This window comes from Sander vitreus, chromosome 12 (assembly GCF_031162955.1).
Source record: "Sander vitreus isolate 19-12246 chromosome 12, sanVit1, whole genome shotgun sequence".
In the NCBI taxonomy this organism is placed as follows: Eukaryota; Metazoa; Chordata; class Actinopteri; order Perciformes; family Percidae; genus Sander; species Sander vitreus.
In genome coordinates, this window is record NC_135866.1 from 29,026,577 (window position 1) to 29,041,414 (window position 14,838).

The window sequence follows — 14,838 nt, forward strand, 5'->3', positions numbered from 1 at the left end:
CCTACGATTGCACTACGTGCGCTACGCTGGTCGACGTAATGACGCCACCATTGATTACGGGAAGGTGTTTACGTAGGTGGAGCGTTCAATGCAGCAGGCTGTGAGAAACTGAAAATGGAACTCATGAGCAGAAAAAGTGTTGTTTGGCAGTACTTTCAGTCAAAAGAAGACCATTCAAGTCCAGCTACATGTTCAATCTGCAATGATGATTAGTCTGGTGGTGGCGAGGACCCTAAACAATACACAACATCACCGCTGTTACAACATTTGCACATGACATCCGAAAGAATACGAGTTGAGCATGAAGGAATCTACAGACAGCAGCCAAAATGCAGCATGAAAAATACACTGCTGTGGACGTTGTTTACTTCATTAATGTGTTTACTTAATAGACTGAGGATGGGAGGAGGCAGAATCTTAACCAGTGGATTCGGTATTTGGCCGAACCCCAAAATTCTGGATTTGGTGCATCCCTAGTTTTGTCTGTTCCGGATGCCCAGTTTCCATAATGACCCTGCCACAGCTACACCATGGCTACGTTCAGCCGACAAAACGTAGCAACCCTTTTTTTAAACTGAAACAGTGGTGCATTGAACTCCCTGTTGCGTGTGCAGGCGCTCTGCCTTTTTATTACCGCGAGTTTACACAAACGTCTCTGCTGATTGGGTAACACCTGTGACACAGCCACAAGAGCCAAACGAGAGACACGGCCACCAAACGAGAGAAAACATGACTCAAAGCCCGTTGCACACCGTTGCACACCGTTGCACACCATTTCAGAGGAAACGTTTTGAGATTGAATGTGCCCCAGGTTTACACAGCTTGCAAAGGTGAGGAAATAATCCAAGTATATGACTGGCGATTCACAGTTTTTCCCCAGTCTTGAGTCAAAAATGTCACACAAAAAAACACCCAGCTTGCCAGGCGGGTGGGCCGTCTCATTTAAATGCAGCTGCGCCGGCGAGAAAAGATGCAGAGACAAGATGACGATTCCTTTGAAAGTTTGCAAACCGAGTACTTGACAGCTCTTGAAGTCTCCTGTCTTAACAGCGTGTATATAAGGCTGGGTGGCGGTGGCGGCGATGGTGACGGTGGTGTGTGTTGGGAGGAAGGAATATTGGCAGGAGCCTGTGATGGAGTGGAAGATAGAGCCGGCTGTCACAACAGTTTGGGAAGAGTCCCTTTGAAATGACAGAGAGGACTTATACATCCACTCTGTGCCGTCTCCGACTCCACTCAGGGTCCATTTTGATTTGTGGTTTATTATGTGCACTTTGTTGCAGCTTATCTTACATGTACAGTGTGCATGTACTGCTCAAAATGGCTGCCGTGTGGACTGATCAGAGAGGATGGCAGACACTGCTGTAAGGCCCTCAGTAAAGAATCATCAGGCAACAGCTTTCCAAATGAAAAAAACAAACACTTGTGACAGCATGAACGCGTAGAAGAATAAATAAAAGAATAAATAAAAGGAAATTAAAGTCAGATTTTATTAGCACTGTATCATCCAGCTCAGCTAAGAATGAAAAACAAACTTGAGATTGAAAATGAGCATAGTCATTCGTATTCCTCGAGGCAGCCTAAAAAACAATCAGACTGGATCATTAGAAAGCACATTTTGTTTGGATAAATTGAGGAGAAAATGGACTTCACTTTAAACTGAATGTTTTATGGAGATGAATGAGTTTAGTCGTTGATATTCCGCCGACACGCGACAGCAACTAATTTACATCCTCATGCCCTTGTAGCTGCTCTATTACACTCTGACACGATAACAAAACGCTGCAGTTAGTCTGGAAGATGTTTTCTTTTAGCGCTCCTGATTTATAACGGCCTGAATGCAATTGACCCAACAAGCTTTCTGACAGCGTCATTGAATCAGACACGGTCAGTTTTTAAGCCTATGGCCTAATATCCATTGGTATTTTTCAGTTGTGGAAGTAAAAGTAAAGTAAAAAGTCCTGCATTGAAAATGTTACTTAAGTAGAAGTATGTAAGTATCATCAGGAAAATGTACTTAAAGTATTAAAAGTAAAAGTACTCAATGCAGAAAAATCCTCCCATTTTAGAAAGTGTAAAGGATCCAAACAGTTGTGTGTTTAATGGTCTGATCATCTCAGCTGAACTTGTAGACCTATAAATTGTTGGGTGGTTTAATTTATAATAAAAACTGATTATTTTATAAACTACATGTGTTTTGTGTGCAAAAATTTGTAAAGTGACTAGTAACTAAAGCTGTCAGATGAATGTAGTGGAGTAAAAAGTACAATATTTCTCTCTGAAATATAGCAGAGTAGAAGTAGAAAGTGGCATGAAATTATGTAGAAACATAGCTTTCAAGTCGTGTTCCAGGTGCTAAAAAAAAAAAATAATCGGAAAGAATTATCGTATATTGCAGGACAAACTATTATACCTTCAAATCAAGACTTGGGTGAGTCAGAACTGCATTTACAACTGAGTACAGATGCTCCAAAGCACACAATGCATCCAAGTATGTAAGCAAAACGGTTACAGGTATTGCTTTTTTGTAACATGAACCATACCAAACAAGATTTGACCAAACGGCTTGGAAATGTGGAAGAGGTTGTGAGTGCTAACACTCTAACAAGATCTCTGCAAAGATGTGATTGGTCAACACATTCTTACTCCCAGCGCGTCAAAAACCAACGCTTTTTCAAGTGTCTTTTGGCGTTACTGATGCAAAAAGTCTTCTTTACGCAAAAAGTCTTCTTTACGCAGGGGGCTTTCACTAATTTCAATGTAATCCCATCCACAGTGATATCTGACGCTTTGGGTATCCCTTGGGTGCCATTTTTCGACACGCTAGGTCGGGACTGATTTGGCGTCATTTTTCAAAGTGCAGGGCAAAACCACTTAGTTAAGGTTAGGGAAAGATTGTTGGTGGGGTTAAAAAAAGGGTTAGGGTTGGGGTTATTTTTGCGTCTGTATCTGACGCTGAGAACCACTGACCAAGCATCAGTATTTGGAGAGTTGGGAGTGAGAACGGGTTGGATCGGTCACTTTTCTGTGTATCAAGTATTGACATAATTAAAATATGATAAATATTTAGGCTGCTTCCATATCGCACTCTGTACCATTTCACTATTATGGAGAAAAATAATGAAAACACTGCTTCCAAGTTGTCTGTGTGTCTAAATCAGGCACAGACTTGCGTATTCATTCGTCTATAATTAAATGCATTTTCATTGCTTTCTCGAGTGTTTAAGTGCAGTCCTTCACTCGGCTGAAAAGGACTGTTTATATGAATATTTTATGAAAAAAAGAACACAGTCATTGATATGCTGCTGCCACAGTAGCTACAAATTTGCATCCCTATGTACTGACTGCTATGCATTATTCTTTTGCCGTTTTCTTTTTTAATACTCGACACATTAGTCAGGATGAAAAGCAGGCTTTAGTACAAAATGACATTGCAGCAAATTAAGTCCAGTGTTGTCCATATGCATGCCACACAAAGTGGATCCTCAACTAAACAATAAGCACAAAACAATGACTTTTATTTCTGCAAAACTGATGTGTAATGTTCGCAGCTCTCTGAAGCAGCATCTGCTAACAGCCTTCGAGTTTCAGCTCCTGTTTGGTTTCCCTTTGAAACCAAGAGACAATATTAATAAATTGGAATTATATATAAATAAATTACTCTGGCAGATTCGGTGGTATGAAAACACTGGGGTGTTTTGGCTACACTTTGCAGCTCTCCTAATTGAGAGAATTCAGAGCGCATTTGACAGACTGAGTGGACTGCAGTGCATCACACAATTTAGTAGACGGAGGGGCAAGTTGCCAGACTGAAGACATTCGGAGGGTTGGCAGCATCCAGAGCTGCACTCAAAGGAAAAGGGAGCAGGCACGGCTTCAATTACCACTGTCTACATACAGCATTTGCTTCAATAGTCACTGATATGTAATTGAATTACCGTGTGGGCGTTGAATTGCGGATTTTCTGAGGGCCGATGTGGTTCATGGTGAGGTCAGTTGGGAGTTGTACATTACCTACACATTTTCTCCATATTTATTTCTCTTGAAAAGTGCATTGTTAAAGCTGCAGTAAGCAATATTTTATATCAATAATGGATAAATTGTGTAACATGAAAAATGCTGCTTGTAGTGACAAATCTATAGGGAAACATCAGCCGACTGCAGTTCCCCCCTTTTTTACAGCTTTTTAGCATCTTTCAGCTCATTGTTTTAGTTATATAACCCACAACTTTACTGTATGGTTCAGTCTCTTTTCTCATCAACCCTTCTTTGCACCAGCAACAGACAGTTGTTTTCAGCAAAATCACTCCAATAAACCCCTTGTACTATACCTGTCCAGCACCAAACCGCAGAAAAACAAATGTGCAACTAACTGATTTAACATAGCGGACCATTTAACGGCTAAATGGACAGATATTTTTCTAAGGACTTGGTGGAGACCAAACCAGAGATATAAGTAGAGTAAATATTGGACTCAATAGGTAACAACTCCATATGACTGTTAATGTTGCTCTCTGTTTGCTGGATGCTTAAAACAGTTTGCTAACAAGTTCGCCATGTCAACTACATAGAGTGATATGTGATATATGTCCTCACTAAAAAAACAATCCCATAGGTCGTTTGTACAAGCAGCTTATTTCGATATTTCTGTTTATTGTGGCTGGGACCTCTAATTGCTGTAGCAGTTATGACGCGGAAAAGGAGGACGTAATATAAAGAGTGACAAAGTCTGCGTAGGGAGGAGGTTGGGGTGGATGGATGGGTCAAACAAATACAGGACTTTCACCCAGGAGACCGGAACTTTGTGTCCCATGTGAAACCAAAAGTCAACGTTGACCTATTTTAACTTTCGCACGTAACTAAATCCCACCAGGCGTTTCTGAGCTGTGATTCGCCAGCAATAGCCGCCATTCAAGACAATACTTGTTATTCCACTAGCCGCGACGCAGCACATCCCAGAAGCGTGCGAAAAGTTGCTCTGTGCTCCGCAAAAAATATGCGGCAGGTCTGAAAGATTGTGGGTGGGGTTTATGTGACACGTGGGACAAGAACGGGACACAAAGCCCTATTTCCTGGGTGAAAGTCCTGTGTTGTTTGACCCATCCACCACCCCAACCAACCTCCATTTGCGGCATTTTGGTCTTACATACTACTCGCCACCGCACTGCTGCTCTGCCCAGTGCGTTCCATACAGAGCGTACCAAGCGTCGGTATTTTACAAGTTGGGAGTGAGAATGTGGCCGAGGCTGCCATACAAAGTTGCCATGGCGCAGCATCGGGAGCAATTCGGGGTTCAGTGTCTTGCCCAAGGACACGACAACATGGAACTGCAGGGCCAGGGATCTAACCACCAACCTTCCGATTGGTAGGCGACCGCTCTAGCACCTGGGCCACATGTCAGTTGTTATTGTGCTTCAGTGGTGCATATTCCTTACCTTGCACGGCAGCTGCATTCTCACAATATCACAAGATCATGTGAGAATTGCAGGATCACACACCAGATATGTGATGCTAACTTTCCACTCTCGTCGGTTTTTAATACTCTCTGCTTTGGACACATTTCAGTTTGTGCCAAAAACATATTAAGGTTCTTTCATATGACTCATACAAGTACGTTTTACCAGTGCACTATTTTTTCTTCTTCTTGTGAAACATGAGGTCACACCGTATTTGTTTTATTTAGTTTGGGTGCTTCTGAGTCACAAACATCCGGTTCTGCTTTGTTAAATCAGGAAGTGATGACACACATATGTAAGCTTCTGACCTTTTTCCATAAGCAGTAATAGTGCTGAGCTCTGCCCACACTGGAATTAAAACCCTTAACCTATACTGCTCAACCCAGCTGTACACACTGAACCCTCAACCGTTGATGGCCTAATATACACGGCAGGATTTATGTTCTTTGATTATCAGGGATATTACAGAGGCAACAATACTAATCTCAGTGGCCTACAAAGAATAATTGAAAACCAGAAGTATCTGAGTGTTCCCTGAACACATCATACAGAAGGAACCTGAGATAACCGACATCTGTGGCTGATGTGAGTCCACACATCAACACACAAATTCCACATTTTCATATAAACAGCACTTATGGAGTGTACAGAGCCAGCATAATTTTCTTATGTTAATCGGTAAACTATGTGTTTATTCCAACCAAACCAGAGTGGCGATTGTTGGAAAAGTGGAAAGACCACCCAAACGTCTCTTAGTAGTTTTATTTTTTTACTTTGAATGATGTGTATTTCATGATGATAAAGTTACCGTGTATTTACATGGAGTCTGGTGGCTTTAGCGAATCACAATTTCGCGGATGTTCCTATGTTTAAAAAAAGGATCCTACTTTTTAACAGAATGGTCGACCTCCTAAGAAATCCTTAGAATAATAATTTGTAATGGGCAAAACAAGCACTTTTGTGAACGTAAATTGAAGCTGTGCAATTGCCCAATCAGTAAAATTGTAGCTTGTTTCGCTGACTGCTGACTGACGCAATCTTGCGTAACTGAAATTACCCTTTAAAGGGTAACTACTGTGTTTTTCAACCTGGACCCTATTTTCCTATGTTTTTGTGTCTAAGTGACTGATGGCAACAACAATCTTTGACATTGGTCCAGTATTAAGAGAGATCGCTGCAGTCGGCAGCGGTGAAACAAGCTACAATGTAAGTTAACAGTACAATTGTGCAGCTTGTATTTACCTTCACAAAAGTGCTTGTTTTGCCACTGACAGACTCAGATTAATATTGTCTGATATTGTCTGTGTCTGACAACATTATGGAAAGGATTTCTAAGGAGGTTGACCTTTCTGTTAAAGAGTAAGATGTTGTTGTTGTTGATGTTGTTCCCATCAGTCACTTAGACACACAAATATAGGAAAATAGGGTCCAGGTTGAAAAAAACAGTAGTTACCCTTTTAGAGAGAGAGAAAAGGAGAGAGAGAAAATGTGAAGCATAATAGTCTCTGTATGAACTTACGACAAGCTTTATTGCATAGATTGTCTGCAGATTTGTTGGTGGTGTTTTATATTGTGCAATTAATCATTCACAAGTACTGTTACAATAACCGGCATCTGTGGCCGACACAAGTCCACACATCAGCATACAAATTCCACAATTTCTTCTCTTGTTTCTTAGTGCATTTCATGGAACAGCTGATAAAAAAAATCATGTAATGTTACGTAGAAAGTCTGCAGATTTGTTGGAGGCGTTTGTGTTTAATTGGGCAATTAATCATTTCTAACAAGTTACAACGATAATCAATAACTAAGTTTCTCAGCTCTTTTTCAGTATTTCAGGATAATTGGTTTATCCATCTGCAGCATGGTGTGATAAATTATCACGCTCGCAACAAACAAATGCAAATATAGAGCGGGTGTCTTCCTGTCGCATAATATTAGGGAAAGGCTCGTATAGTTTAGAGTTGTAGCTCCACTTGCCCTTTTCAAGTAATTGCTCACAATATCAACACTTAGCGATGGCATTTTCATGTGGGGCAGGGACACGTCTGCAACCCTCTCAGGTCCCATTTGCAGGACATTAAAAAAAATGTCCCAATTACCTCATCAGCTCGGAGGAGTGACCCAGAAGAGTTACAGTACAGTTACATTTGAATGGTTTCATAACAATCTCCGGCTGTGTGCTTCTCATTGGTCCAGTTATTTTGTGACTTTGTCTGTAAAAAGGTGCTACATTAAATAAACCCTTTTATTATTATTATTAGGAAGTAGCCTGGGTTAAGTGTTATAACATCCCTGCTTTTTCTATGACGAGTCAAAATGTCTACAATAAAAAAGGCCTGTTATCAAAAGGACAAACATTTCTGAAGCGGAAAGACATTCTACCAATTATTAACTTGTAACGGGTTTAAACAAAGTTTAAAGAAATTAAGAATAGTGTCCATCCATCCATACATCGTCGTCCGCTTATCCGGGGTCGGGTCACGGGGGCAGCAGCTCCAGCAGGGGACCCCAAAGGTAGGGTTTGCTACAAACAATCAACATATAGTAATGAAAGGTTACGTAACAAAACCTCCTGAGCCGAGACTGATCATCGTAAAGGCACCAATCGTCTTCTGTTCACTAACCAAACATAATATGAATTATTTATGTTACGATTCATAGTTCTGTCCAGGAAAAAACTCATAGAACCAAGGATTCTCTAATGCTGTTTAGGGATTTGTCTTTCCTCATGGAGAACTCTCACTTTAAATTCCTAAATCTTTAGTAATGATGGTGTTTTCAGGGGAGAAAATGTTCTGTTTTATGTGGACATGCTCCACTTTCTATTGCCAGAGAGCCGTATTTTCCCAGAGGATGTGAGTCCTCTGAGGACTTTGCTGCTATTTTTAGAGAAACAATTTGGGAACATGCAATAAGTTTAATTATCATAAAGAGGTAAATAAACGCTTAAGTGCTTTTTTATGAGCTGCTCTTCTGATTTGACAGTTTGGTGGCAAGTAACAAAACATTTTGCTTCCCATTTTTAGAATCAACTTAGAATGAACTACTACTGTATATCAGAAGTACATACATGCGTTTATTTATTGCTTTCTTATCTTAAAACTCGTCCGGACACAACCAGTGCTCAATCGAGTTGTTTCAGCTTCATATTCAGAGGATGTGACGGGTTTCTGCTACTTTCGAAAACCAAATCTGTCATATCAAGGTTCATCAAGTTCATGACAACCCGGACAGAAAAGAAACACAAGAGTTATGGAAATCCATTGGCTCGCGTCCAGAGTAAACGGTGGAAATCACATAAACCAAACAGTGAGGAATAAAGCAAACTGAGAAGACGGCTCAGCGGCTTCTCCATCTTCTCCGTCTTCTCCGTCTTCTTCAAATTAAACTTTTTGTTTGTTTAAAGCTTTCGAGATAGTATGTGGAGGAAGAATGAGGCTGACGGCCAACATCCGCAAACACAGTGCATAGTTACAGTTTCTCTTCATTAATTCTAATTTAATTTGATGTTTAACAAGTCTTGAACTTTTTCTCTGCTGGTCATTAGGCATTGTTATTGTCATTAAACATGTCAGTCAGAAGTCTCGCATTGCCAGACCTTCCTCCACAGTGCTGCATAGGAGGGTCTGGCTAGTCCCCACAGCATTCTGGGATTGGACAAAAACGTGCTCTGGTTTATTGGCATTTCAACGGCGCCTTTGCAAAATAGTCTCGGGAAGGAACTTCTTTTGGTGGACCATGTGGACGTTCAAAAGTCATTTAAGTCGTGCAAACAAACTTATTTGATCCCAAAGCATGATCTTTGGGAAGTTGTGATTTAATTCACAACTTCAAGGTTAAATTAAATAAGTAACAAGTCCTCCAAGTTAAATGGTAAAATGCGTCATTTGTTCAACCATGAAGGGTGTAATGTAATTACCTATATTTTGGCTACCAATTCTTCCTGTCTTTACTTGTCCTCAATTTGTTTGCAGAGATTTTAAAAAATTGGAAACACAGAAATAAAATAGTTCTACTGCTTTGTCAAAGCTAATAGATGTATAAGATAATTTCTGACTCTCAGTGTGTGTTGCACTTATCCACAGTAGAGTGCGGATCAGGCCGCATTTTTCTGCCCGGCATGCATCCGAGAGAGCAGTAACCGAACCCGGCCCGAACCCGACAGCCATTAAGCTATTTATGTCTGAGCCCGACCTGAGCCCGACAGTTAAAATCCAATTTTTTTTCATACTAATGACACATGTACGTTTGTTTGTGTGGAAAGCTTTTATTAACCAACTGTAGGAAGGCATTCGGAAATGTCAACAGATGAGCGCATCAGCACAGACAGGGCAACAAGCGCACGTTAACACAGGCGCGCACCTACATAATAAGCTTTTTTAAATTTAAAATGTTCAATGCCTTATCATGCTGATGTGACTGAGCCCGACCCGAACCCGAACATCATTTCTAAATATCTGTCGGAGCCCAGTCCAGGCTCGCTCCCGTCAGGCTCGGATCGGGCATCCATCCTCTAATCCACAGATAGTTCTTCACAGTACAACCTTTAAAGCAGTGATTCTCAAAATGGGGTCTGTGGCATTCTGCCAGAGGGTCTGGAAACGTTTTTCAGATTAATTTATTTCAATTATCATGATATAAAACTACCAAAAACCCTACTGGTACCTTCAGTTGCCTCTGCAGGTTCTAGCAGTCTAATGAGTCTCCCGTCGCTATTAAACTGCAATATTTCCTTTTAAATTTGCCCTTAAGTAACTTAAGGAGAAATAAAAATCATAATCAAAGTTTTTTCCACTGTGTGACTACATTTATTTTACATATATCTTTTCCTGCTTTTTTCCATAAGTTTATTGAAGCAAAGAGAAAGTTTGGAACCCAAGAGGTTACACCGTAACATCAAAAGCTACAGGTCTTATATAGATCTTTCTGCAGTTCACTGTGACCTGTGTCTTATCTTTGGAAAACTCTCTGATGAGAATTGAAATCAAACTTCTGTCAGTTTGGGTAAGGCTTGGCCACTGAGAATGCCTTTGTAATGATGGAATTAATGTGTGGGAAAGTAAAAGCAAAACGATAACTAACAAAGCCTTTAATATAAAAGGTTAAGTAGGCTACTTTTGGTTTTGTGTGAAGAGGAAAACCTTTCTACACCTTCATAGTTTTTTCTTCACATTATGTCTACACTGGAGTGTTTTATTGCCAAGACATTACCGCTTTGACCTCTTCCTCTGCTTTCTGTAATGCTGCTGATAGACAAAACTGTTCTCATTCTGCTGCCGGATTTCGAAGGGCAATAGCTAAAAGCCTTAAATGTAGAAGGTGGCGCAGATTTGTCGAAGCCACGGTCTGACATTTACCAGGTGAGATAGAAGCAGGATCAGCTTACGGGGCTCTAAAAACCACTTCACAGACAAAGAGAGGATGAGAAGAACAAATAGGGAGATACAGTTTCTCAAAAAAGGCTGCAAAGGATCTGTTATCCACTAGTCTATATCGGCGACGATTCATTTACGGGATTGCTCCGGTGTCGCCAGAAGACCCGCCGTTTGTCCCTCATTTTGGCCGGATGTCCGTCACCTTCCTCTTTCTTTGTGTTGGCGTTCTAAACTCCGGTGGATTCCTGAGGACTATGGTTAACTGCTCCTCAGATCTCTGCAGGGTAAATCCAGACAGCTAGTTAGACTATCTGTCCAATCTGAATTTTCTTTTGCACGACTAAAACAACTTTCGAACGTACACATGTTCCACCAAAACAAGTTCCTTCCTGGGCCTATTTTGCAGCGGCACCATCATTGCGTCCGATGTTTAGCGCCGCCCAAGACGATTGTGACTGGTTTAAGAAATGCCAATAAACCAGAGCACGTTTTTCTCCCGTCCCAGAATGCTAGACTAGCCAGACCTTCCTGCGCAGCGCTGTGGTGGAAGGTCTGGCAATGCGAGACTAGTTATCCACAAATATAGATTTTGCAGAGGTGAATGACGACCATGAACACATTGTAGATAATACAGCACATGATTTATAAGGTGATAGTAGAAGTGTGCAAGAGAAGCAGAAGTGGTGAACAGTACCACAAACCACAAGTTCAGTCCTGTAAACGTGTTGGAGGTGGAGCTGCTAAAGCGGCACAGAAATACGGATTCTATTTATATACTGACCACTGTTTCTCTCTCTGCTTTTCTGCCAGTTTGTGCCTCTCAACCATAGCTGGATATTATAACTATGGATGCTTTTTTTTGCCTATGTCAACAAATCCCAAGAAAAGTATGTCTCTGACTTCCTGTTGTTGGTTCCTACTGACGATGTTTATCTTCAAAAACATCTCACAAATGTATAGTTTAATTCTTAATAGTTCTAAAAAAAAAGGCTCAAGTTTCCTAAGAACAGCGGGCCACTGTAGTTCTTAGATAACGTTACTCAAACAAGGAAAAGGTGCACGTGTTAAGGACTATTTAAGACAAGCCCCAAAAGCAATTCCTCATTCCTTTACACCAACAACCACACAAATATGAAGCAATCATTTCTGCTCATCTCGTAACCTTTTTTGGTCATGCAATTCACCCTAATGAGATGGTACATGTTGGTTTTCTTACACATCTTTATTGCCAACAAATTGACACTCTGAATCGATTCATGATCAGTGCAAACAGTGATTGTAAAAACAAAGATTACATGAAAATGGCCTGAACAACATATTCATATCCCTGACTGGGTCCTATTTGGTTCAAACCATTGACTGTAAATATTAATGGACAGAGCATGTGTGACGTCACCCATTGGTTTGTGGAGATCTGGTATGAGTTGTCGAGTTTGCCGTTACGGGCGTAGCCATCTTGGTTGCGGATGTGACCATTTTAGACGTGAGGGAGGAGCCATAGACTGTTGGGCGGTATCTGACTGTGACGTTAGCTGAGAGTTGGCAACGCTGCTTACACTCTACGTTACGTTACACACTTTCACTGGCAATCTGGATGCACGAATCGACGACGATTACACTCAGATGGCACACATTAGGGAAGGGGAGGTATAATCACACAGGCGGGAAGGCAGACAAAGATAAGTGACCTGAAACAGAGACAGACAGCGAGTTAAGAAATTAAAACAGAAAGTTAGTGTAGAATGTGTATAAAAACAAAACATGACCTATGTACGGGAGGTGGAACAGGAACAGGATGGATTGATGTGGCCGTTATTATCATCATCATCATCATCATCATCATCATCATAATAATAAATCCCTCCCTTAACTGTCTCTGGAGGAGTCTGATGAGTACATGATTTAGTCTTGTGGTGGAGTTTGTTCGATGAAATATTTTTCATTGCAAAGTTTTGTGCCTTGACAGTAGCTAGGTAAGGACTACTAGCCAGTCAGAAGCAGAGTATGAGGGCGTGCCCTGACAGTACCTAGGTAAGGACTACTAGCCAGTCAGAAGCAGAGTATGAGGGCGTGCCCAGACAGTACCTAGGTAAGGAGTACTAGCCAGTCAGAAGCAGAGTATGAGGGCGTGCCCTGAAAGTACCTAGGTAAGGAGTACTAGCCAGTCAGAAGCAGAGTATGATGGTGTACCCTGACAGTACCTAGGTAAGGACTACTAGCCAGTCAGAAGCAGAGTATGAGGGCGTGCCCTGACAGTACCTAGGTAAGGAGTACTAGCCAGTCAGAAGCAGAGTATGAGGGCGTACCCCTGACAGTACCTAGGTAAGGAGTACTAGCCAGTCAGAAGCAGAGTATGAGGGCGTGCCCTGAAAGTACCTAGGTAAGGAGTACTAGCCAGTCAGAAGCAGAGTATGAGGGCGTACCCTGACAGTACCTAGGTAAGAACTACTAGCCAGTCAGAAGCAGAGTATGAGGGCGTGCCCTGACAGTACCTAGGTAAGGAGTACTAGCCAGTCAGAAGCAGAGTATGAGGGCGTACCCTGACAGTACCTAGGTAAGGACTACTAGCCAGTCAGAAGCAGAGTATGAGGGCGTGCCATATATAACACAATAAAGGCAAGGGGAAAAGCCAAAAAGCTTGTTTGCACCATTCACCAAGGGAAATTCCACATAAGTGTAACTTATTGTGGCACCAAACCCTTTTCTGATTTCTGATGCAGAAAAAAAACAGCAGAAGTTTAGATGACAGGAAATGAACAGGCAAATGTTGTGACCTTATTTTGGGATTGACAATTTACCTGACACCATCTGAACTGCACTGACGTTTAAACAGTATCCATCTGGTAGGCAGGCAGTTTAAAACAACACCAAATATGGTCCAAGCCCAGGGCTTGTGCTATTGAACGAGAGAGGCCGGGAAAAGGAAACAATACTACAGTCTTTTTCACAGGAAGAGTCCTTGACTCATGGTCATGAGCTGGATCGTTTCAGCTGAAGTTCTCTGCTCAGTTTCCCCAAAACACAGAGTACAGTACTGTACTTAAGTACAAATGCTGAGGCACTTGTACTTTACTTGAGTCTTTTCTTTTAATGCCACTTTCTACTTCTACATTTTCAGAGAGAAATATTGTACTTTTTTACTCCACTACATTAATCTTACAGCTTTAGTTACTTTACAAATTAGGAATTTTGCACACAAAACACATGTACAGTAGTTTATAAAATCTGATGTTTTATTAAAAATGAAACTAGCCAACAATATATTGACCTACAAGTCCAGCTGAAATGATTAGACCATTAAACAAACTGTTTGCAGTTTCTAAAATGTGAGAATTTTTCTACTTTTAAAAGTACATTTTACTGATGATACTCACATATTTCTACCTAAGTAACTTTTTCAATGCAGGACTTCTACTTGTAAGAGATTATTTTTTACAGTGTGGTATTAGTACATTTACTTAAATAAAGGATCTGAATACTTCTTCCACCACTGGTATTGAGTCCGTACAAGGGTATTCACTGGATTTACGTGAGGCCACAGGTCACCTACAGCTCCATAAATAGCAGCACAATAAATGGAATGAAACTCATTCATGCATCCAGCGATCGAGGACTCCTGGCCAGCGGCGTCTATTACAGCATATTCTACATCGCATGTTTCCTCATAAGCAAGTGATGAGTCATGGAGCAGCCTGAAGCTGTGGGTTGTCAGCAGGTTTAGCATCAGGACCTAAATTCGCCCTCCTGCATGGAAAGCTAGAACCCAGGGAATCAGACCAGCTTTGCATTTCTCGATTGTTTCTGGAGATAGTTTTTAGAAACATATGGCTAAGAGTAATGTATTAGTCTGTGGCTTGACACCCGAGACGGTGCAGTTGTTATTTCCTTATTCTACCTTCTGCACGCAGAATCTATGCTCCTGTTTAATTTGTTCATCGTGCAGTTATCATCAATATCTTTAAAGAACTATATCAGTTGCATGTGTTGACTCTCAGTTATAACTG

At 41.1% G+C, this 14,838-nt stretch overlaps 1 protein-coding gene across 3 annotated transcripts in view; it reads left to right on the forward strand.

Annotated features, from left to right (window-relative positions):
• Positions 1–14,838, forward strand: part of basp1 (brain abundant, membrane attached signal protein 1) — a 61,228-nt gene that overhangs the window by 18,612 nt on the left and 27,778 nt on the right. The window contains exon 1 of one of the 3 annotated variants that reach the window (XM_078265088.1): positions 5,859–6,041. The exons of the other annotated variants lie outside the window; for them this stretch is intronic. The gene's annotated coding sequence lies outside the window, so the exon portion shown is untranslated. Of the gene's footprint in view, positions 1–5,858; positions 6,042–14,838 lie in introns of those variants that run through there. 3 annotated transcript variants of the gene reach the window in all.